Source organism: Phascolarctos cinereus, unplaced genomic scaffold (assembly GCF_003287225.1).
Source record: "Phascolarctos cinereus isolate Bilbo 61053 unplaced genomic scaffold, phaCin_HiC Scaffold_9;HRSCAF=440, whole genome shotgun sequence".
NCBI classification, from domain to species: Eukaryota; Metazoa; Chordata; class Mammalia; order Diprotodontia; family Phascolarctidae; genus Phascolarctos; species Phascolarctos cinereus.
Genome location: NW_027556402.1, coordinates 159,102,747 through 159,126,341, shown reverse-complemented (window position 1 = coordinate 159,126,341; position 23,595 = coordinate 159,102,747). Strand labels below are relative to the sequence as shown.

General features: G+C 39.7%; 1 protein-coding gene and 1 long non-coding RNA gene across 10 annotated transcripts in view; one reads left to right on the top strand and one right to left on the bottom strand.

Annotated features, from left to right (window-relative positions):
* Positions 1 to 117: 117 nt before the first annotated feature.
* LOC110212108 (uncharacterized) lies at positions 118 to 21,975 on the bottom strand. Its single transcript, XR_002325574.2, has 5 exons — positions 21,107 to 21,975; positions 18,013 to 18,143; positions 15,043 to 15,150; positions 1,834 to 1,918; positions 118 to 692 (listed from the first exon to the last, which is right to left on the bottom strand). It is a non-coding gene; the product is annotated as an uncharacterized LOC110212108 (long non-coding RNA).
* Positions 20,997 to 23,595, top strand: part of TBC1D1 (TBC1 domain family member 1) — a 302,344-nt gene continuing 299,745 nt past the window's right edge. For 6 of the 9 annotated variants that reach the window (XM_020991958.2, XM_020991934.2, XM_020991917.2 and 3 more), the window contains exon 1: positions 22,316 to 22,405. The gene's annotated coding sequence lies outside the window, so the exon portion shown is untranslated. Of the gene's footprint in view, positions 21,071 to 22,315; positions 22,406 to 22,515; positions 23,183 to 23,595 lie in introns of those variants that run through there. The other 3 variants (XM_020991901.2, XM_078148318.1, XM_020991910.2) reach the window with 3 other exon arrangements.

The following is a 23,595-nucleotide window of genomic DNA, read 5'->3' as shown; positions in this document are numbered from 1 at the left end:
GAAATGTTTATTTGAAATTTATAGCTTAATTTGTAGTTTGGAGGTGTTTTAAATAGGAAGTAGTACTACTGGAGTTTTTTCCTTTCTAATAAAAATTTCAAGACTTTTTCCCTTTTTTTAAATAGTATTTTATTTTTTTCCAATTACATTTAAAGAAAGTTTTCAACATTCACTTTTATAGGATTTTGAGTCCCAAACTTTTTTCTCCCTACCTTCCTCCCCTCCCCAAGACAAAAAGCAATCTGATATAGGTTATACATGTACAATCATATTAAACATATTAGTTATGTTGTGAAAGAAGAATCAGTATAAAAGTAGAAAACCACGAAAAATAAAAAACAAAACAAAAGGTGAAAATAGTATGCTTCAATCTGCATTCAGACTCCATAGTCCTTTCTCTGGATGTAGATAATATTTTCCATGACTCTTGGAATTGTCTTAGGTCATCATATTGCTGAGAAGACCGGTCTATCAGATTTGATCATCACACAGTGTTACTGTTACTGTGTACAACGTTCTCCTGGTTCTACTCACTTCACTCAGCATCAGACCATACAAGTCTTTCCAGGTTCTGAAGTCCACCTGCTCATCATTTCTTATAGCACAGTAGTTTTCCATTACATTCATATGCTACAACTTGTTCAGCCATTTCCTTATTGATGGGCATCTCCTCAATTTCCAATTCTTTGCCACTACAAAAAGAGCTGCTATAAATATTTTTGTACATGTGGGTTCTTTTCCCTTTTTTATGATCTCTTTGGGATACAGACCTAGTGATATTGCTGGATCAAAGGGTATGAACAGTTTTATAGCTCTTTGGGCATAGTTCCAGATTGTCCTCCAGAATGGTTGGATCAGTTCACAATTCCACCAATGATACATTTAGTGTTCCAATTTTCCCACATCTTTTCTAATACCCATCCTTTTCCTTTTCTGTCATATCAGCCAATCTGATAAGTGTGAGGTGGTACCTCAGAGTTGTTTTAATTTGCATTTTTCTAATCAATAGTGATTTAGAGCATTTTTTCATATGACTATATAGCTTTAATTTCTTCACCTAAAAACTGCTTATTCTTACCCTTTGACTATTTATCAATTGAGGAATGACTTATATTCTTACAAATTTAAATCAGTTCTGTATTTAAAAAATGAGGCCTTTATCAGAAACACTGGCAATGAAAATTATTTCCCACTTTTTTCCTTTCTATGGCAGATTAGGCCAACTGTGCCTTTCAGCTTCCTTCTGAGAAGCAATGGCCTTGCCATTGTTAAGTGAATTTAGTGAAGTAAGTGAAATTAATTAAACTCCATATTTATGACCTATCAATCCACAAGCCATTTATTAAGTGCCTACTGTGTGTCTCATGAAAAGCAGCATCACTTACCTAGCCAGTGACTAGGAAGTTTGGATTCAGATAAGGTAGATCTGTCTCTGATGCGAAGTGGCTCTGTGATCCTGGGTCAGGACTACTTAACCTCTTAGTGCCCTAGACCATTTTGGAAAACCAGAAGTTTCAGAGCTATTGCTGGTTTGTATAAGCAGAAGGGGTTTCCTCATTAGGAGTTTCCTATATCAGTGTGCATTGTTTCATTTTGTTTTTTTTAAGTGTTAGGCACTGTGGATACAAAGACAAAACAGGACTTTCTGCCCTTAAGGAACATATATTCCATCAGGGAAACAAAATGAACATAGGTCCTTAATTAAATCTCAAGTACCAAATACATTTTTGATTCATTCTTGATACAATTTTTCCAGCACTTGGAGAATGACAGAACATTAAAACGAGTATCTAAAATGTGCATGTCCTATAAAAAAAAAACACAGTCACTAACCTCCAGAAATAGGTTTAACCTGTCCGAGAAGAAGATCCTGAGTTCAAATGCCACACCACTTGTCTTCAGGTGAGGCAACATGGTACTGGGGGAGAAAACATTTGAATATGAAGTGAGAGTACCATAGTTCTAGTCCCAAGTCCGTTACCTGTGTGACCACAGAATTTCAGGTACCTTTTCCGACCTCATTGGTCACCTCGTCTACCTGTGTAGGATTTTTTCCCATATGACTTTATCCACAAGTGGTCAAGCTCCCCTTCCCGTGAGAGAAGGGGAACTCTGCCTCCTAAAGCAGCCCATTCTATTTTTGTTTAGATTAAGGGGCTGAAATCACTAGACAGTGACAGAGCCAGGGATGGAACCCAGGGCTCCTGAGCCCATATCTAGTACTTTTTTCTCCTGTAATGTAGCTGCTTCTCATCCAAGATTTCACTATAGTGGTATAATTATTGATGGTAATCTATTAACGAAACAGCTAAAGAATTTGGGTATCTTGTTTGTGATAGGAATGGAGCTCAGTTTTATTGGAGCTTAGATAATTTTATAGGCTTCTCAGTGTATTGAGGAAATTGTTTAACCTCTTGTGTTTGCTCATCTTCAAAATGAAAGGGTTGGACCAGATTATTTCAGAGCCCCATCTAGAACTATGTCTAATTCTCTGAATTTTTGTTTATTGGATCAATCCTTCACACACAGAAAATCCATGTGATTTTATGATTCTCCCCCTCCTCCAACAATATTTAATACATTCCATTACACTAGCTGTATTATAAGTGGATTAAATACTCATCATTGGTTCAATAAATTCTTGTGTGTCTATTCTAAGTAAAGCACTGTGCTAGGTATTGTGGGAAATACAAAGATGTAGAAGAGAGCCCCTGAGATAGAAGACAGCACAAATAATAATGATGTACATATGGCATGATTTTAACCTGTACACAGTGGCATTAGAAGGAAGCAAGTGCTTTTGATTGGAGTGATTGGGGAAGTCTAGAAGAGAGATGGCATTTAACCTAACCATCAAGGAATCTGTGCCTCGTATTCTCATGGAGACATAGCAGGCCAGAATAGCATTTTAGAGAAATAATGGCATGAGTTTAGATGGAAACGGGAAACACAAGGTTTTCGGGGAACAGTAAGTAATACAGTTTGCCTCCAGTATAAAGTACATGTACAGTAAGAGTGAAATAGAAAGTTTAGAGCCAAATTGGGTGTGGCTTTGAATGCAAGAGTAATGATTTAATCCTACATGCAAGATTAATAATGTAAAGGTTCTTTGAATAGGGGAAGTGAAATGATCAAAAATCTGCTCCATGTGCTGCTGAATGGGAGGGTAAAGGGTAGGGATTCGTTTATTGCAATAGCTGGTCCTGGTGAGAAGTGAAAATAAGTAATTGCAAAATTAAAATGGGTGGAGGTTGAGAGGAAAATTTAGGTTTATGATAATGATTGGAACTAAGCAAAAGAGGAATGAACTGCCTCTGAAGATTTTTCTTACCAATTCCTCTTTAAGCAAAAGCTGTATGATTACTTGGAGGGTGGGTTGTAGCTAGCTGGTACCCAGGCTGGGCTTCCAGGTTAAGAAGACCCGAGTTCAAATGCAGCCTCATACACTAGCATTGTGACCTTGAAGAAGTCACTTGACCTCTGCCTCCATTTCCTCATCTGTGAAAAGAGGATAATAATAGTACCTCCCTTCTAGGGTTGTGAACAACTGAAATAACTAATTGTAAAGCACTTAGCACAGTGGTCGTAGGTGCTATATAAATGCTAGCTATTACAGGCAATTATTCTGGTATAGGTTAGACTAGAAGGGTCATAAAACCCTACTAATTGTGATTCTAAAAACAAAACAGGTTGACTAATCATATGCATGTTTAACCTGTCTGGGATATAATGAATGGATTAAGCAAAAGCCCAGAAATGCTTATTATCTGTCAAGCACTTTGCTGAACAATGGAGCACAAATACAAAAGCAAAAGTCTTTGCCCTCAGAGAGCTTACATTCTGATATGAGAAGAAAGCACAAATTATAGAAGTATACTTAAAGGATACTCTTATCTGATAAGAGGAATAACTACTGATAAAAAGTTCCTACGGATTAAAAGTCAACAAACAAAAAGAATAAAGGTAGAACTAGGAAAAAAAAATCCCTAGTATTTGAATTCAATATGATTGCTGAGAGTCTCTCCTGTCCACATTTAGACTGTTGTCTTTCAAGGCTAACTAATTCCTTGAGTTTAATAAAATAAGGCATTGAAGGGCTGTTTGCTTTCGTGTTTATCTACATTTTCCTTCTTCCATACTTCTCTAAAGCAAGTCTTGTGCAGCTAAACAGTTTGTTTAAAACAAGATGTTTCTAAGGTAAAAAAGAGTAAAATACAAGTTGACAATACTTTCATTTATTCTCCAGTGGACATAGGAAGGACACAAATGGCCCTGTCTAGAGGGGGCCGATTAGGGTGGTAAATGGCTTCTAGCTCATGCTGGATAAGAATGGTTTTTGTTTTTCTTTATATCCCCAGTGCACAGTGTTTGGCACATAGGAGACACTCAATAAATTCTTGTTGGAAGAATTCTTGCTTGGAAGTTGCAGAGAAGCAAATTTAGGAAGGAAAAACTTCACAATAATTAGAACAGTCCAAAAGTGGAATGAGTTGTCTCAGGAGATAATGAAGTTTTCTCTCAGTGGAAGTCTTCAAACAAAGGCTAGATGACCTCTTGTCAAATATATAGAGGGGATTCTTAGTCAAGTAGGGGAAGACTATGACTGCTGAGGAACGTTTCAACTCTTCAGTGATTATCTGATTTCCCTACTGAACAAAAGCAAAAAAGGGTTGATGCTTCTGAAGATTCAATTCACTTGAAACAAGGTACCAAGTCATGAGCTAAAATTTATTTCAGTTCTGTGAAAACTATAATACACCTGTTAGAGCATTTGATCTTACCATTGCCACCTAAACAAAAATTTATTAAAAACCATCACAAATAACCAATTTTAGAAATTTTTAGGATCCAATCTAGCAATGTTTTCTCATAACTTGCAACATTCTTGGACTTCCCCTTGGAAATTACACAATTTTCTTTTGAAACCATATCAGAAACTGCTTAGAAACTTGAAGTTGTGTGTGTGTGTGTGTGTGTGTGTGTGTGCCTTAACTTTACCTTAAACCATTGTTCAGGGCCAAACACCAGACCACCTCAAGCAGTCCTTTCATCAAATAAAACCAACTTTCTCCCTTTGCCTATGTAGTAGACTGATAATCTGTACCTTATAGATGTTGAAATTTTTTTCTTTCAGAGACATTTTATAAGTTAGCCAATTTGACTCTTGTCATAAATCCTTGTTAGCTAACCTTGGATAAATTAGGAAACATTTTTATCTTTTATACTCATCTGCATTAACAGTTACTGGAGAGAGAGCAGATAATACTTTATTCCCCTATCAATCACTATCCTGGAAAGGAAAGGAGGAAGCATATCTAACACATCAGAGAGAGGACATATAAAAAAGATAAAAGCTATAAATGTATCTTTGCAGCTGCTTGGTGGTACACAACATCCCATTCCAGCTGGCCATAAACAAAAGATATCTTGCAGACCTCTGAGTCTCCTGTACGTGGCTCTCCATTTTCCCTCCCTGGACTGATACAGTTACCAAATAATAACTGATCTGGATAGGCATTTGTTATCAGATAAAGAAACTGAAGCGACTAGGAGAAACTGGTCAATTCTCATTTTAAAATTCCAGTTGCTGTAGTGAGTGGCCTTATATTATCATTCCATTAAAGCTGAAACCATTCTCGACTGGGCTCCTGTTTAGGTATGAGATTACTTTTGACAATCTCCTCAAATTGTCTTGCCTCTGGGCTTTCCCCCCTCCAATCCATTATACACAATACTGCTAGATTATTTAACCACTTATGTAGGTACTTATATAAATAAGTAGATAATCTTCCTAAAAATAACTTTAATCGTGCTGCTTCCATAGTCAAAAGTCTTACAGGACAAACTGAAAATTCAGTCTGGTTTTGAGGGTTATCTGCAATGTGGGTCCAAGTTACCTTTCCAATTTTATCTCCTACTATTCAGTTGTAGGAATCCCATGTTCCAGACAAATTGACCTATGCTGTTTCCCAAACACAATTTGTATCTTTATTTTATTTTATTCCTAATGCCCAGCAATGTGGTGGCATTTCCACCACACCTTCCCATTTCTCAAATTCTGTGTTCTTCTGTGCCAAAATTAAAGTCATTTCTCTGTGAAGACTTTCCTGACCATTCTAGGCTTTCCTTACTCTGAATTCCTAAAGCACCTCCTATTTATATAAAACTAAGAGTTCTAAATTTCCTCCCTTCTTCCCTTTCCTTCCCTTCCCTGAGACAGTAAACTGTTTGATATAGGTTATCATGTGCAAAGTACCTCCCATTTAGAGTTAAGGTTTCTTAACCTCTTCTTTTTTGTATCATGGACCTCCTCTTAGAATATTATGTTTAAATGCATAACATAAAATACATTGTTGCAAAGGTAACCAATTGTATTGACATAGTAATATTAAAAAAATTTTTAACATTCATTTTTTTAAAATATGAGTTACAAATTCTCTCCCTCCTACCCCTCTCCCACCCATTGAGAAAGCAAGAAATTTGATGTCAATTTTACATGTGAAATCATGCAAAACATTTCCATATTAACCATATTGCAAAAAAAAAGGCAAATAAAATAAAGTGAAAAAATTATACTTCAATCTACATTCAGACTCCCATCAATTCTCTCTCTGGAGGTGGATAGCATTTTTCATCGTAAGTCCTTTGGATTAGTCTTGGATTACTATATTGATCACAATTGCTAAGTCATTCACAGTTGATCATCATACAGCATTGCTGTTGTTGTGTACGATGTTCTGGTTTTGCTCACTTTGTATCAATTCATGTAAGTCCAGGTTTTTCTGAAACCATCATTTCTTACAGCACAATAGTATTCCATCACAATCATATACTACAGCTTGTTCAGTCATTCCCCGATTGATGGGCATCCCCTCAATTTCCAATTCCTTGCTACCACAAAAAATTACTATCAATAATAAAAATATTCTTAAAAGTTCTTGGACCCAAGTTAAGAAGTGTTAATTTAGAAGGCATAGTCTGCATAAATCTATCCCAACCAATGTTGTTTCATCACAACATTGCTAAAATAAGCTCCACCATAACATTGCAAAATTTTGCTGTTAATGCACATCAAGAAAACCCTCTGACTGGTGGACAAAGGATAGTGAGTCTCTCATTGACTTAATTTTCAGTCTAATCAAAAAATGGTTGCTGGGTAGACTTGGGAGGCATCCTTGGTGCTTTTCTAATTGGAGAAGAGAAAGCGGGCAGGCTCTGCTAGTCATGGTTTTTCTTCCTGGGGGCCATGTTGAATGCCTACACAGCACATTAGATAGGCCTAGTAACCATGTGTGTGGTGTGGCTCCCTCTTCACTTTGCCTGTAAGGTGAGAAAGCCTGGGCTCCTCCCTGGGACCAGAAAACCATTAAAGTATAAAGGCTTAGTTCTCTGTAAAGACCTAATTTTAACTTTTTAAGGTCTTCCATGCTTATAACTTAGTTCCAGTGATCTAAATACTTTCCATTATATTGTTTAGCCTAATATTGTGTTTTTACCGAATCAATTTACAGTTGTTAGGTGAGGTAAGCTTGCAGTGCCTTGTTAGCCATCCACAAGTATGTATCTTTGTTTTCCCTACTGGACTGAAACCTGTTTGAGGGCAGGGACAGCAATTTGCACTTATTTGTGTTTTCCATATTACCTGGCACAAGTGCTGTATGATAAGAGGTTCTCAATATCTATTTTATAATTGATTCTTTGAAATCTATTTATTTCTGGGTAGTGTGACCCTTTTCAATCTAAGGCATGACAAATTCCTTTTGCTTCCTTTAAATGAATTTAATCACCTTAATTCCTATAATCCTAATTAACAGGTAGGTTAATTCCCTGTACTTTATATTAAGTTTAATTGCCAGGAAATACTAGTCTTGGCACAGTTTAGCAAACAGTTCTTCAGACAGTCCCTTCACTAGATCTTTTTTTTTTTGGAAAGTGTTTTCACATTACAGAATTACAGGATTTTTGAGCTAAAAGAGATTTTAAAATAATATAGTCTAACTTTTTTTTTCAAATAAGAAAACTAAGATGCAAAGAAATTAAGGGATTTATACAAGGCCATGCACATAGTAGATACAAGAGACAAAATTCAAAAGCAGGGCCTCTGACTTCAAATCTGGTTTTCCTTACATATTATCATACAGCATCACAACCAAATGACCTCTGTTTAAAAAAAATATTCCAAAAGATTTATGAGATGACAGAAAATTACCCTAGTTTCTCTGTTAGTTGGGGGAACTGTTTTCTGACTTAATAGTGTTAATGATAGGTAAAGCGCCATAGAGTTGATGGAGGTGGGGTGGGAGAGAGACAGTTCTTTGGAGAAAGGGTTAAAGCAGCTGAGAAAGTCCTGTTTCCTTTGATAAATCAGAGAATAAGAATCATTTTTTATTTCCTTAATCAAAAACAAAGCTCAGTAACAAAAGAATCAAAGGTGTTGAGGGAGGCAGGCTAAAAGTCTGGGAAATTCATGGAGCTGTCTCCTACTTCACATCTTTTCATATTAATCTTCCTGAAAGAATTGAAGACAGCATGATGTGAGAGCTTAAACAACACAACAACGAACATTTACTCTAATTGACATTTTAAAATCTCCAAGTGCCAGTGATAAGTAAATCTACACTCATTTTTCCTGCAAACTTTTAGGATTCCTGGGTGGTAGAAAAAGCAATGGACAGGGATTACAAGACCTGGATTCTGCCAAAGGTGTGGAGTTGAAAAGGTATCACAGGAGTCATCTAGTCCAACCCCCTTCATCTGGGAGAGGAGGAAACTGAGAGCCAAAGAGATGCAAGGACTGGCTCAAGGTTATCCAGGTAGTAAGTGGCAGAATCAGGATTTGAACCCAGGTTCTCTAATTATCAATCCAGTCCTCTTTGCACTGAGCCATGCGTACTATGTGACCGAGGCTGTCTAAATCTGTTTTCTCATCGATAAAATAGGGATAATATTATGCTTGTACAATTTGACTCCCAGGGTTGTTGTGAGGAAAGTCTCCAGGTTTGACAACTTATATTTCAGTGTACTAAGAGACATTGCAGACATGGTAAAAGAGGTGTCAGAAAACTAGAGACAGGCAAGCATTGTCTCACTTTATAAAATAATAAAAAATAGGGCCAGGTATGGTGTAGTACACAGCTGTGAGCCCTGCTAGTGGGGTGACTGAGGCTGGTAGCTTGTTCAGGAGTTCTGAGGTGCAGTAAGGCTAAAGCTGATCGATGTCTGTACTATGTCCAGCACCAGTATGGTGAGCCCTTGGTAAGCCACCAGGCTGCCAAAGAGGGGGAAACCGGCACAGACTGGAATGGGGCCAGTCAGACCTTCCATGCCGATCAGCCTTGGGTGGCCCAAGAGTCTGGCCTCTGCACTTCTGGCCTGGGTGAGATAGAGAGACAGAGTCTCAAAAAAAAAAAAAAGGGTAGGGTGGGAGGGGAGAGAAGGTGAGAAACATAGAGTTTAGAATCTAAGATAAGACATCTGGAAACTATTGATGTTGATCTCCAGTGAAATATTAGAATAGCTCTTTCACCTGTGGTTTATAAACACTTACAAAAGGAGGCAGTAATCATTAACGGAATTAGAATACTAGCTCATAAACCTGGGAAGACTTGTGTGAACTGAGGCAGAGTGAAGTGTGAGCAGGATTATGAGAATAATTTATACAATAATAGTAATATTGTAAAGACAGACAATTTTGAAAAACTTAGAAACTGACCAACCACATTTCCAGAGGACTCAAGATGAAACATGCTACCCATCTTCTGATAGGTGATAGATTCAAAGTGCTCATTGAAACACATTTTGGGGGGGTGGGGTGAGATGGTCAATGTGGAAATTTGTTTTGATTATATATAATAAAGGTTTTGCTTTTCCTGCTTCTCAAGGGGGCAGGGGAACCCGGGGTGAAGAAAGGAAAGAAGGGAATAAACATTTATGTAGTACCTATTATGTGCCAGTTACTGTGCTAAGTGCCTTACAAAATATTATCTCATTTGATCCTCACAGCCCTTTAAAGTAAGTGCTGTTATTATCCTCATTTTACATTTGAGGAAACTGAGGCAAATTGAAGTTAAATGATTTGTCCAGGGTCACTCAGCTAGTGTCTGAGGTTGGGTTTGAATTTAGGCCTTTCTAATTCCTGGACCAGTGCTCCATCAACTGTGTCTCCTAGATACTTCTATAGTCAGAAGGGAAAAAATGTAAAATAAATATAAAATAAAATTATAATTTTTTAAAAAAAGAATGCAAGCTCATTAGGAACTAGAGATCATTTTGGTTTTTGTACTTGTATCCCTAGCTTCTGGTATAGGTCCTGGAACACAGTAAACATTTAATAAATGCTTATTCATTGATTAGGAGCCAGCATGGGCGCGGTAAGAACAAGTTATATCAAAATAATCTTTCATTAAAAAAAAACAAACCTCACAACTTTTTAAAAGATAGGGTTACTTTGATTAGTAGTTTGATGCTACATGGAGTACATCTTGACTTTAGCAAGGCATGTAAAACATGACCCTCATGACAGGAAAATCCTTATAGACAAGATGGAAGAATATGTGTGTGGTCCAAGTACAAATAGTCACAGCTGTTTGAACAACTGCATACAAAAATTAGTAGATGATTGCCAATCATCAATCTAGATGTAGGTCCACAGTAGCATCCCACTAAGCTTGGTACTTGACTAGCTCTTATTCACAATTAGTTATCAATTATCAGTCATGGAAGGCATACTTATGAATTTTGCCCATGAATATATCTGGGAGGGATAGGCAAGTTTGCACTCCATTGATCCTTATAGGACTTTTTCAACTGAATTATTATTAAACCATATGACACCAAGCTGAGAGGGGCATCAGATCATAGAATCAAGCTTCAGAAAGATCTAAATAAGTTATATAATGATCTGAAACCATTAGATTAAACATCCTATTGACCTTCTGAGGCTATGCTCAAAAGCTCCCTCTTTCTAGAAGCTGTCTTTAATTCCAGCATGTGAAATCTCCTAGTTATCTGATTTCATGATACTTTGCATTCCTCTAATTTGCATTAGATTTACTTATACATATTTTTCTCTCCCTTTACTTAAGTGCCCAGAACATGGGATTTGACAGCTTCTCTATTCTGCCCTGGTCAAGCCATCCCTGGAATGTTGTGTTCAGTTCTTGGCATCATATTTTTTAATAGTATTTTATTTTTTCCAGTTACGTGTAAAGACAATTCAAATTTTTTTTTTGGCTAGGCAATGGGGTTAAGTGACTTGCCCAGGGTCACACAACTAGTAAGTGTTATGTGTCTGAGGTCGGATTTGAACTCAGGTACTCCTGAATGGAGGGCCGGTGCTCTATCCTAGCTGCCCCAATTTTTAATATTTTTTAAATCAAATTTTGAGTTCCAAATTTTCTGCCTCTCTCTCTTCCCCACCCCCTCCCTAAGACAGTAAGAAATTTGATATAGTTTATATATGTTGGTATCATATTTTAGGAAGAACATTTATAAACTGAAAAATGCCCAAAAGAAGGGGACCAGAATAAAGAACTTTGAGGTCATGTTAGATGAGGATCAGCTGAAGGAAATGATTTTTTTTTCATGTGAGTGAAGCTGGCATAGTACATAGAATGCTGACCTTGAAATCAGGATGATCTGGGTTCCAATCACGCCCCAGACACCTACTAGTGCGACTATGGACAGGCGAGTCACTTGACATCTCTGAGACTTTCTATCTGATCCTCATCTTTCCATAGTGAAGACACTATAGTTATTCTTCAAGTAACAGAAAGACTGTTTTGTGGAAGAGGAATAAGATATGTACTACTTGGCTCTAAAGGGCCAAATCAGTGAATGGAAGCAGTGGGAAAGACTTCCTAACAATTAGAGCTCTCCAAAAATGGAAATGGCTGCCTGTGGAGGTAGTAGGCTCCCCCTCACTAAGAGTTGGATGACCTCTTGTTGAATGTGGTGTAGAGAGAATTCCTCTACAAGTGTAGGTTGGACCAGATGACCTCTGGGTACCATTCCAACTCCGAGCTTCTGGGATTCTGTGAAGGACTGTACCTGGTTCACATTGATCTTTGAAGCTACTCTGGTGTCTCACACAGTGATCTACTAAATAAATATATCTTAAATGAATAAATTGAAGTTCCTTACTTACAATAAGTTTTTAAAAACTGCAAAAAAAAAGTATAGGAATGCAAAGAGAAGGTTGGTTAGGACGTCTTGGGTCTTCTCAGACCTTTCTCAAGGTCTTTTCTATACCTGTTGAGTCAATATTCTGTAATTTGATTTTGCTTTTCTCTAGTTTACTAAAGATGACTCTGAAAAGTCATCAATGATTTCCTCATCTCCAAATCCAATGGTCTTTTCCCATCAATTCTCTTTGAGGTCTCTATAATACTACACTGCTGACCACTCCCTCCTTGAAACCATCTTCTCCCTTGGATTCTGTGGTGCCACGCTCTCCTCTCCTGGTTTTCTTCTAATCTCTTCAACTACTCTTTCCCCATTCTTTTGGGTTCCTTTTCACTTCTGGTTCCTAAATGTGTGTATTCACCAAGGTTTTGTCCTCAACTCTACTTCTTCTACATGATGTCTTGTGGAAATCTCCCCATTCCCGTGGATTCAGTCATCACCTTTACATAAATAACTCTAAGATGTCTATTCCTGACTTCCTATTTCCTTCCTAATTTCCAGTTCCATATATCCAGCTCCTTGCTGGTCATTTCTACTTAGGATGTTCCCCTGTGACTTTAGTATGTCTAAAAGTGAGCCCATGTAAGCCTGGAAAGAAGATACTCCTCCTGATTTCCCTATTTCTAATCATCTACTGCCATTATCCCAGGTCAAAATCTTAAAAATTATTTTTTATTCTAACCTCTCCCTTGTTCTCCATATCCAGTTAATCACCATGCTCTATCGGTTCTTGTTTTGAACTGTCTCCAATCTTTCCTTTCCTTTCCATTCTTACCCCCACTAACCCTAGTAAAACCCTCACCCCTTGTTTGTGTAGAACTCCTCATAGGACCTACCTTTTTACACGTGCTTCAGTTAATAGCTATGGGCCTGTAGAATCATAGGATTTGGGGGTAGAAAGGAACTTAAGAGATCAGCTGGTTTGATTTTGCTTCACAAATGAGGAATCAACCTCAGTTAAAGTGATATCTCATAGGCATCTCAAACTCAACATGTCTGAAACACAATTCATTATCTTCCTCCCAACACCTCTCACCCAACCCCTCTTTCAAACTTCCTTTTTTCTGTTAAGGACACCATCATCTGTCTAGTTCATAACCTCAGGGTCATTCTGTATTACTCATTCTCCCTTACTCCACATATTCAGCCATATTGGCAAGGCTTGTCCATTTTATTTCCACAACATCTTTCATATATGTCCCCTTATCTCTTTTCCTAAGATTATCACCCTAAATCAGGCCCTTATCACTTACCAGGCACTTGGCAATAGCTTTCTAATTGGTTTCTTTGTCTCCAAGCTCTTCCTTCTCTAATCCATTCTTAATATGGTTGATAAACTGTTATTACTAAAGCAAACGTCCGACCATGTCACTGACCTGCTCCATTCACTCCAGTGATTAACTCCCTATTTCTTCTAAGATTAGATACAAAGCCTTTTGTTTGACATCTAAAACAATGCAACAGTCTGGGTCCAGCCTGTCTTTCTAGATTTACTTTACATTGCTCTATCCACGTACTTCACCTTCAATCCAAAATGGACTTCTTTCTGTTCCTCACATATGGCAATCCATCGCTCTTTTTCAAGCCTTTGCACATCCTATCTTCCATAAGTAGAATGTACTCCTGCTCATCTCCCTCTCTAGAATTCTGTTTCCTTCAAAGCTCACTACCTGAAATCCTTCCTGTTCCCTCCAGCTGTTCCCTACCAAAAATTACCATGTATTTTTTTGCACATCCTTTTACATACTTATATGTGTTCATACTGTCACCCTTGACAGAATGCAACAATAATGATAATGATGGCTAATGTTTATTTTATATAACTACAATTAACCTTAAAAGATTTGTAAAGAGTTTTACAGTTATCTGATCTCCACAAACAACTCTGGCGGGGGAGGGGTTATTATCAGCCACATTTTACAGATAAAGAAACTGTGGCAGGCAGAGATTTAGTGACTTGAACTGGGTCACACAGTAAATGCTGAAGGCAGGGTTCAAACTTATCTCTTCCTAACTCCAAGACCAACCCTCTATTGACTCTGGTATCCAGCTATAAGTTTCTGAAGGTTAGGAACTATTTCATTTTTGTGTTTGTTTCCCCAGCACCCAACATAGTATGTGGTATGTAGTAGGGTCTTAATAAATGCATCTTGATCAGTTAATTGACTAAGCATGATACAGGGGAAAGATTACTGGCTTTGGAGTCAGAGGACCTAAGTTTGAATCCTCTCTTTGATGCTTACTACCTGTGTGACCTTGAACAAGTCACTTAACTTCCCTGGGCCTCAGTTTCCTTATCTGTTAAAAAAAAAAAGGTGTTGGACTAAATGGCTTATGAGGTCCCTCTCCCCTCCGTATCTGTGATCCTATGATCTACCCCTTTCTACTCACCCCAATTCAAGACTCATTACCTTTTCCCATCTATTGTCATTGCTTCCCAAATGGACTTCCTGCTTCCATTCCAGCCTCTACTCAGCTCCTGAAACAATTACAGGCCTGGCCATATTACTTTCTTTCTCAAAATCCTTCTTCTTGTTCAACCATTTTTCAATTATGTCCAACTCCTCATGACCCCATTTGGGTCAAATTTGCCATTTCCTTCTCCAGTTCATTTTACAGATGAGAAAACTGAAGCAAACAGGGTTAAGTGACTTGTCCAGAGTCACACTGCTAGAAAGTGTCTGAAGCCACATTTGAACTCAGATATTCCTGACTCCAGGCCAGGTGCTCTATCTACTGTGCAACCTACACCTAGCTGCCCCACAGATTCTTCAGTGATTCCCTATTGCATTTAGGATAAAATGCAAACTCCTCAGCCTGGCATTTAAGGTCCTCCAGAGTCTGGCTCCTATTACCTACCTTTCCAGTGAATTTTACATTATTCCTCTTCATGTTATCCATGTTCCAAACTGGACTATAAGATGTTCCATGAACTTGACTGAAGTTCCACCTCCCTTATCTTCATCCCTGCAACACATTCCTCTCAGAATCCTTACCTTTCTTTGAGGCTCAGGTCTGGCTCCCTCCACTGTGAAGCCTTCCTTTATCCCATTTAGTCTTTAGCCCTTTCTTTCTCCTCCACCCCTCTCATATTGACTTATGGATGTGAATGTTGTACTCCCCCTAGTAACAGATGAGATTCTTGATGGAAGAGACTGTTCGGTTTTTGTCTTTGTATATCCATTACCTAACACAGTACTTCACAGGTAGTATTCACTTAGTAAATATTTATTGAACCAACATGAGTCCAAGCAGGTTTTGCCTCTTATTTTTATCCCCCACAAAACTCCCTTCTCAAAGAATCAAAGATTCCTTTTGAAGGTTAGGGAGACTTCATGCTGTCCACTAAAATATATTTTTATTGGCAATAGAAAAGAGGTAAAACTGGGCAGAACACCTCTAACTCACTTGTACTGTGAGAAGAAAATCACTAGGGTGATAAAGCAAACATATACTTTATTATTCTTGCCCACTACAGAATATGATGTAACAGAAAAGACAAAGATTAAAAAAAAAGATTATCCAGAAATTTCTTGAGTTTTTTTTAAGGGAACCATGAGATGATGAGAGCTTCTAATTGGCAGAAAACATCTGAAATAGAGCTGTAGTCCACCACTATCACTGAATACTCTGGAGTGAGCCAGGAAAACAGTTCTCACTGTTCTTCTATCTCATCTTTGTCATTATATCATCCTCATCAAAAACACAATTATTAAGAGCTTATAAGCACAACACTCATGCTAGGAGTTATGTAATGATAGCTGATATAGCCTTGGCTTCTATAAGCTTCTAATCTAAAATAACAACAGAGATATAGTCTAATTCAATCCAACAAGCATTTATCAGTCTGATAAATGTATATATTACTCATTCATTGAGTCCATTACCAACCCATTTTTTAAACTTTATATAAAAAAGCATATACACAGATAACCATACACTGAGTAAATTCAATATGAAAACAATTGGCAAGAATGTGATATACTAGTAATAATATGACATTTTTGTGTGTGATAAGAGTTGGAGGTTCTACCAAGGTAAGATCAAGGGGGGAAAAATCACTGAAGAAAATATAAATATGCCTTCAGGTAAAGAATACAAAAGGATTGAAATGCCTTTAGTAAAATGTGCTATGCAGTTTATGCTAGTACATCCCTATACTGGTTATCTTGCCTCTTTCCAAACTCCACTCCCTCAGGAGAGAGACATAAATAAGTTAACATAAGGGCCTCCAGAGATCTACAGAGGGCAGTTGTTTTTGTACAATAATAATTTAACTGATGGAGCAAATAGCTGAAAAAGGAACTGGAACTAGAGCTCAGAATTATTTGCCTTGTCCATAAAAGGAGATTTGGGAGTCTCACACACGCTCCATTAATGTTTGAAGACACAGTTCACTAATTCTCTCATTGCGTGGATTTGGGTAGTCATAAATTTCGAATACAAACTGTAACCAATTTACCATAAATGTAAATTCTGCTTCTAAATTGCAAATAATTCCAACCTCTCCATTGGTACAAAGAAAGGTAGCATATTAAATATTGTAACTATATATTTTTTTTACTCTCCTATGTTTGCTACCTTTTCTCTCTCAAAAAAGGCATTTCAGAAACCTGGCTTTGTAGAAATGATGAGTCAATATGTTATGATCTTTGACCTTAATTTTAGTCCTTCTTCTTGTCATGAAGAACACTTCTTACTAACTAGATGTTCAAAATGTTGGCGTTTGTACTTCCTTTCCTGTGATAACTAAAACACTACTGTTCAGAATCAAGTAACAATGTATGGAGGATTCCCCACAGTATAAGCCCCTTCCTTTACTCATGATAGCATCAACCTCTCAAATTTTGGATGTGATCCTATTAGGCCAATGTTTTCCAAATTTGGCTGTGGAATACACAAACTATGATGATCTCAAGGATCTGAGTTAAAAGTGGCGGAGATTTTTTGAGTATAACAGGGAAAATTAATACTGAAAAATTGTAATATATTTCTTAACTGTGTCAAAATAATGCTCTGCTGCCCTAACTCAGTGATATATAATCCTCTGGCATCTTCGTTTATAGGGCTGTACATAATGACTCTGCTCAGAGCACCCCAAAAGCCCAATGGTCACTTAAGGTAAGAGAAGGATTTAACATGACATGTTCTTCTCCTTCCCAGGACTGTCAGGTTCTGTTTCTACAGACAAGTTATCTGGTTTCCCACTCCAAGCCAGCCCGCTGTAAGATCCTCCCCCAGAGTTCAGCCACAACAGTGTCCTCCATCTGTTTGTCCAGACTTTGGCTTACAATTATCATCCCACTTTCTCATGTCAGTCCTATTCCCACTGGGTCCTTCAATAGTCTCTGTGGATAGACTTGTTGTCCTATTCTCAAATCTGACTTATGTTCGTATGAGGGCTTTTGTAAAGATAAAATGAGTTGAAAGATGTTAAAAAAAAACAACAACCTTTGAGCAAGTTAAAGGGGATATTACAAAGGTAAGGTATAGAATAGCATTACGCTATTTTCAGTTTTAGATGGTCTTATTGTAAGAATAGCATTTGTACACTGCTGGGCTTGTTCTTTGTGAAGAAAGGGGTTCTCTAGCACTGTAACTAGAGAGTGGGATCACAGGAGGTGAAGGATACTGTTTTAGTGGCCATTGGCCAAGTCTGATATCTGTGAAATTCAGAATGATGCTGGGAAGTGATGTGGGGCAGACTAAAGCATAGCAAACTTCAAATAACATCTATAATCTTTTGGCCTAATGGTGACTTCCCTTCAGTACTAAATATACTTTGTATATGACAATTTTAAGTTGCATGTCAAACTGAGCAATACTCACAGGACGTATCCGTCTCTGTTCACTCCAGCAGCATAAGACACATCCATTTGGTTCCCTCTTCAGCACCTCTTTAGATAACAGGTTTCTGTGATTTGTCTCATTCTCCTGTTTGGGAGGGTTTACCATACCGCCTAAAAGAAGTAACAGTACAAGGCCAAAGAAAAGAAAGTGAGGAAAATGGAAAGTGAGACAGAGCAGGAATAAGTTAAAGAAAAGAGATACTGGACAAATGCCAGCGTCCACTCACTTCCTTAGACTGAAAAGATAGTATGGTTATTTCTATGATTTGAGTTAGTAGATTATAGGGTCTTAGATTTAGAGGCCAACCTCCTTATTGTTTATAAATTAGGAAAGTGAGGCTCAGAGTAATTCAATGATTTGCCCAAGGTCATTTTATAATTTAGTAGATGACTTTTGAGAGTAGCTATGAACCTCAAATTCATTACCCTGCAGCATTTATTAAGCACCTTCTATATACCAGGTACTGCCTAGGGACTGGCCATACAAATACAAAGGAGGATATATGCCTACTGACAAAGGGCTGTTAAAGAACCTCCCCAAACTAAGCTAGGCCAGTCTTTGGACAACAGGTTTTCAATCCATCTTGGAGTCTATACCTTAAGTCTTTCCAAACTCGTGCTCAGTTAGTACAGCATTTGAGAATCCAGAGTCACCTTGATATCATAATGAGGTATTATAAAAGGACGTTAGTGCAAATCCTGCCTCTGATGAACCAAACATCAAATGAGGAAAACAGGGACATGTTCTTTTCATGTTCTTGAAAAAATTGTTTTTTATTCTAAACAAACACCAAATAAATGGGCATTTCCATATAAGCAGAAGAGAAAAAGAGAATTGTACACGATACTGCAGATTTCTATTATGTATGTCTGGCTTTGGTTTTTAAGAATAAGTTCAACTTGTAGCTTTCATAGCTGTCCTGCATGTCTGTGCTTCTTTCTGGCCTTCAATAGGATACATTCTCAATGGATCAATGTAAGGGATTGAATTGACTCCCCATCCCTTCAATAAGCCTGTGCTTTCCCAATTCTCTACCTCTGCTTAAGCTGTTATGTCCTTCTAGAACACTCTGCCTCTCCTTCAAATCTTTTCTTTGACAGGAAGCTTTTCCTGGTGTCCAGACCCTGAATTTCTATAGCTCTTATACTTACCTGTTGCTTGGTATATTCATCTGTATTTATCTTATCTCTAACCAAACCATAAGTTTCTTAAAGGAGCTAGTCACCCTCTTATAGTTTTTTTTTTCATATGTTCCATACCAGTGCTTTTCATAGCAACCCTTAGTAAGTATCTATTAATCAATTGCAGCACTACTTGAAGTTTAATTTAATTGTTGCTGAGTCATTTCACAGGTTGCACAGAATATTACAAGCTCCTGGATGAGATCTTTAGCCACTCAAAAGAATTTGGCCTATTTATCCACAAAGGAAAAGCCAAATAGAGAATGCCCACTATCCTGATTATGGCACATAGTCAGATTGACACTGCAAATAGACAGTGAGTTGAATTCAGACTTTTAAATAGGAAAAAAAAGGGGGGCAGCAAGGTGGCACAGTGAATAGCGCACCAGTACTGGATTCAGGAGGACCTGAGTTCAAATCCGACCTCAGACATGTAACACTAGCTGTATGACCTTGGGCAAGACACTTAACCCCACTGTCTAACCATAAATAAATAAATAAATGGATGGATGAATGAATGAATGAATGAATGAATAAATAAATCAATAAATAAATAAATAGGAGAAAAAGAGCAGGCTAGATTACCTTCTGGAAATTGCAAAGCTCCTTTTTAATTACACCAAACTTTGAGAAACAAAGGTCTATTTTTTAAATACCAGCATTGTACTTGCACTGTTGAGTGGCCACGAGTCATGAACAAGGTATCTAGTCTGAAGATTTAAAAATGAGTATCACTCAGAGGGCAATGGAGAGAGATAAATGGTAGGTGTGAGCAAGATGCAACATTTAACAAGGCGCTACAAAGTAGGTGGTCGTCAAGAAATGTTATGATGTAAAGCCATTCACATGTCCGGCGAAATACCAACAAGCTGTCCTGGTGTTCCACTGGTATGTCAGGACAAAGTGAGGAAAGCTTTGGACAAGAGTTCCACAGGATTGGCAGGTCGGGATCTGCATTGTAGAAAGCAAACTTCCACACTAATGAGATCACACATCCACTTCTGTGCTTGGTTATGTGTTGCTGAAAATATACATGTACTACTTCCTATTGAGTACATATCACTGAGCTGATAAAACCACCACCACCACCACCACCACCACCACCACCACCACCACCATCACCAGCACTACCACCAATAACACCCTGTTATGTTGCTCTTGTTCAAGGCTGAAAAAATCATGGTCCTGAATCCGTGAAATAAACATAGGTTAGATCAAGTGGGTCAATCATTTCACTTAGCAACCAAGGGAAAGTATTGTTTTCCCTCACCTCCACCTCCTACATTTTTTTGTAGACCCACTCACTTCTTCTGAGTATAAGAGAACCTAGTCTCTTAGTCATTTTTCACTTCTGTTTCCCCCAAGAAAGTGGTTTTTATTTATTTTTGTACCCAGGTTTCTCCAAATCAACCAACTGTCTATATGCTGTGTTCTTATGATAATTGATTTGGAGTTGGAAGGGACTTTAGAGGCCATAGAGTCCTACTCTTTTACAGAGTAGGAAACTGAGTCACTTGGCTAGGCTTATACAGCTAATTAGTGTCTTTTCTGGAGCTACCTGTATTTTATGGTCAAAATGTCACTCTGAGGTGGGGAAGGGGGAGGAATTTGGCCGAGACTGACAATGCAAATTTGTTGCTTTGAGAAAGGAAAAGGGGGTTTTCTGAAGATCGTTTTGGACATCTGCAGTTGCTTCTTTTCTCTACCACATTTCATGGGATAGAGGTTTTCGGCCTCTGTTTCAGGGCCGCAGGAACATTTAGGATTTGTTATTTTTTGGGACGAGGATAGTACTTTACCCTTCCTACTCGGCTCTTCACAAGTCTCTGGGTGAGATGGAGGTGCATTCGGACAAGGTAGTTTGGCCCCTCCCCTCAATCCTTTTTCCCTACCTGGCCCGATTTCCATGAAGGGGGTGGGAGGAGTGGTAAAGAAAAGGCCAAAGCGTATTGGGAAGGCGAAGAACAGAGCAGAGGTATCCCACAGCCTGATAGTTATGTCGTTGCTGAGAAGGGAAGAGGGTGCAGACCGGGCCTTAATAACTGTGCCCCACTCTTGGCTGGCCTGCTATAAATAGATGGCCTGGTACAGTCTGTGCAATCAGACCTCCCTCTGAGAGTCAGCAAAGTGCATACATGCACACACGCGCTCCCAAACCCGCGACGGCCCAGATTCTAACCCTGGCTGGGCAGCTGTTTGTATAGAACGCTGGCTGCGGCCATCTCTCCAGGGCGTGCTGTCCCTCCTCCCCTGGGCCAGCAAGCTACGGGCCGGTAGGGAAGAGAAGATGGTGAAACGGGATGGAGAAAAAGCAAGTGGCTCTCCGGGAGGGATAGGTCGGGAACGGCCCACTCTCTCTCCATCACCCTTCCCCTGTCAATCCACTCCCACCTGCCCTCGGCGGTCTTAAGAGTTTGCAGCTCCTCTTGCCCAGCCAAAGAGTCCGCTCTCTTCCTGGGCCCCGGGGGCACCGTGCCCCAGGACGGGGCTGGCCGAGAGGAGAGGGAGGCCGAGGCGATACACCCGCCAGACCCGCACTGCAGCAGCTGTTTCCTGCATGTGACGGGCCCGGGACGTCGTCCTGCCGCCTGGGGAAAAAGTCACAAGGTTGAGTGGCAGAGGCCACCAGGGCTGCTGCTGTCCCCCGGGCGCATCTCTCTGCTTTCTTTCCTGCCTCCCTTCCTCAAGCTTCGGCTACCCCGCGCTCTCCAGATTACAAAGAGGAAACGAGAGCACTGTACAGACATCTCCTCCCCCTCCCTCCCCCTCCCTCTCCCCCTCCCTCTCCCCCTCCCCCCTCCCTCTCCCCCCCTCCTCCTCCCTTTCCCTCTTTCTCCGCCTCCCCAGGGCCCCCGCCCGGCGGCTGCCACTGCTTCCCAGACGGTGCCTGTTGCTGCTGCTGCTGCCGCTGCTGCCGCTGCTGCCGCTGCTGCCGTTGCTGCCGTTGCCGCTGCCGCTGCCGCTGCCGCCGGGGGAATTGATTGCATCGTAAGAGGAGCAGGAGGACGCAGAGGGGCCCCGGGCCCCTCTGCGCAGAGAGCGGAGTGGAGCCTGCCCCGCAGGATGGGCAGAAAGCTCGCGCCCGCCTCTCCTCCCTTCTCGCCTGGAGCTGGTCCACGGGGGCTGTCGTGGGGAACCTGCCCGGCTCTGGTCCTGCTCCTCTCTCTGAGCCGCGCGGGGGAAGGCAGCAGGTAGGCAGGAGCCCAGGGCTGGGGGTGGGGGGGATTCACGCAGGAACCCTTTTACCTTCTCCTCCTACCCCCTCCTCCGCCTCAACCTTCCCTCCTTTATCACCTAACAGCCTGACCTCTTAGCCCCCTTCCCCGGAGCTCTTTGGCCGGAGCTTTTTGGAAAAAGCTGTGCACAGGATGGGCCAGCCCAGTGGGGTTTCGTCTCCGGCTCCCAGTGGGTTCCACAGCAGCAGGAAGTTAATTTGCCGCCTTCGGATGCGCCTCGCCTGCCTGCCTGCCTGCCTGCCTGCCTGCCTGCCCAGCCCCAGGCCACTTTGATGAAAGCGAAACTGTCACGTACCGAACGATCCAGCCGGCGGCTCCTGCTCGCTCTTTTATCCCTTCTTCCCTCCCTGGTCCTACCTGATGCTTTCTCAATTTTTGCTCCGTTTCAACTTATCCTGTTACTGGCCACAGTACTTTAAGATTCATGTCTTCCTTCCCTTTCCATCTTCCCAAATAGCTTCCTTGGCATCACGTTTTTACAACTTGCTAAAAATTGGGAGTGGGGGAGGGGGCAAAGTAAAACCTGGCCAGCCTTTAAAAGTTAAATGTTAAGGAATGAACTTTCCTCCTGCTCAGCCAAGCAAAGAGCAGCAAGTGTATCACTATCCTCATCTTCAAAGAGTTCCTACTATGTAACGTTGTTTTTAATTGTTAAAAGCCTCTTCCTGCTCAGCATGAGACTGAGCTAGCGACAAAAATCTGAAGATTCAATGATATTTTGATCCATTGAAGGTATCAGTATGTCTCACTAGTTGAGGTTTTTCCTACAGTAGTGTAGTTTTTACTAATATGAAGCATCTCATTCTCTGAAAGAATTATTTTTTTAAAGGAATTTGAATGGGATGATAGTCATTCCCAATTCATTACTGAAAAAATTTTAAGTACTTATCAAATTTTCTGATTTAAATGGACTGCAAAGAAATTGAGCTTTCCCCACCCTTTTCAGACTTCCTGCATATTACCTGAGGAAAGAGCTCTTGAATGCAACTTTCTTTGTAAAGATACAGGGTTTTAAAAGTTGACATTTAGTCTGTCGAAGAAATGCAAACTAATATGAATTTGACAATGGCTACGTATTTTTTGTTCTCTTATAATTAATGTGAGTAATGTGCGATAAGATTGTACAAGTGTAGTGGCAATAATTT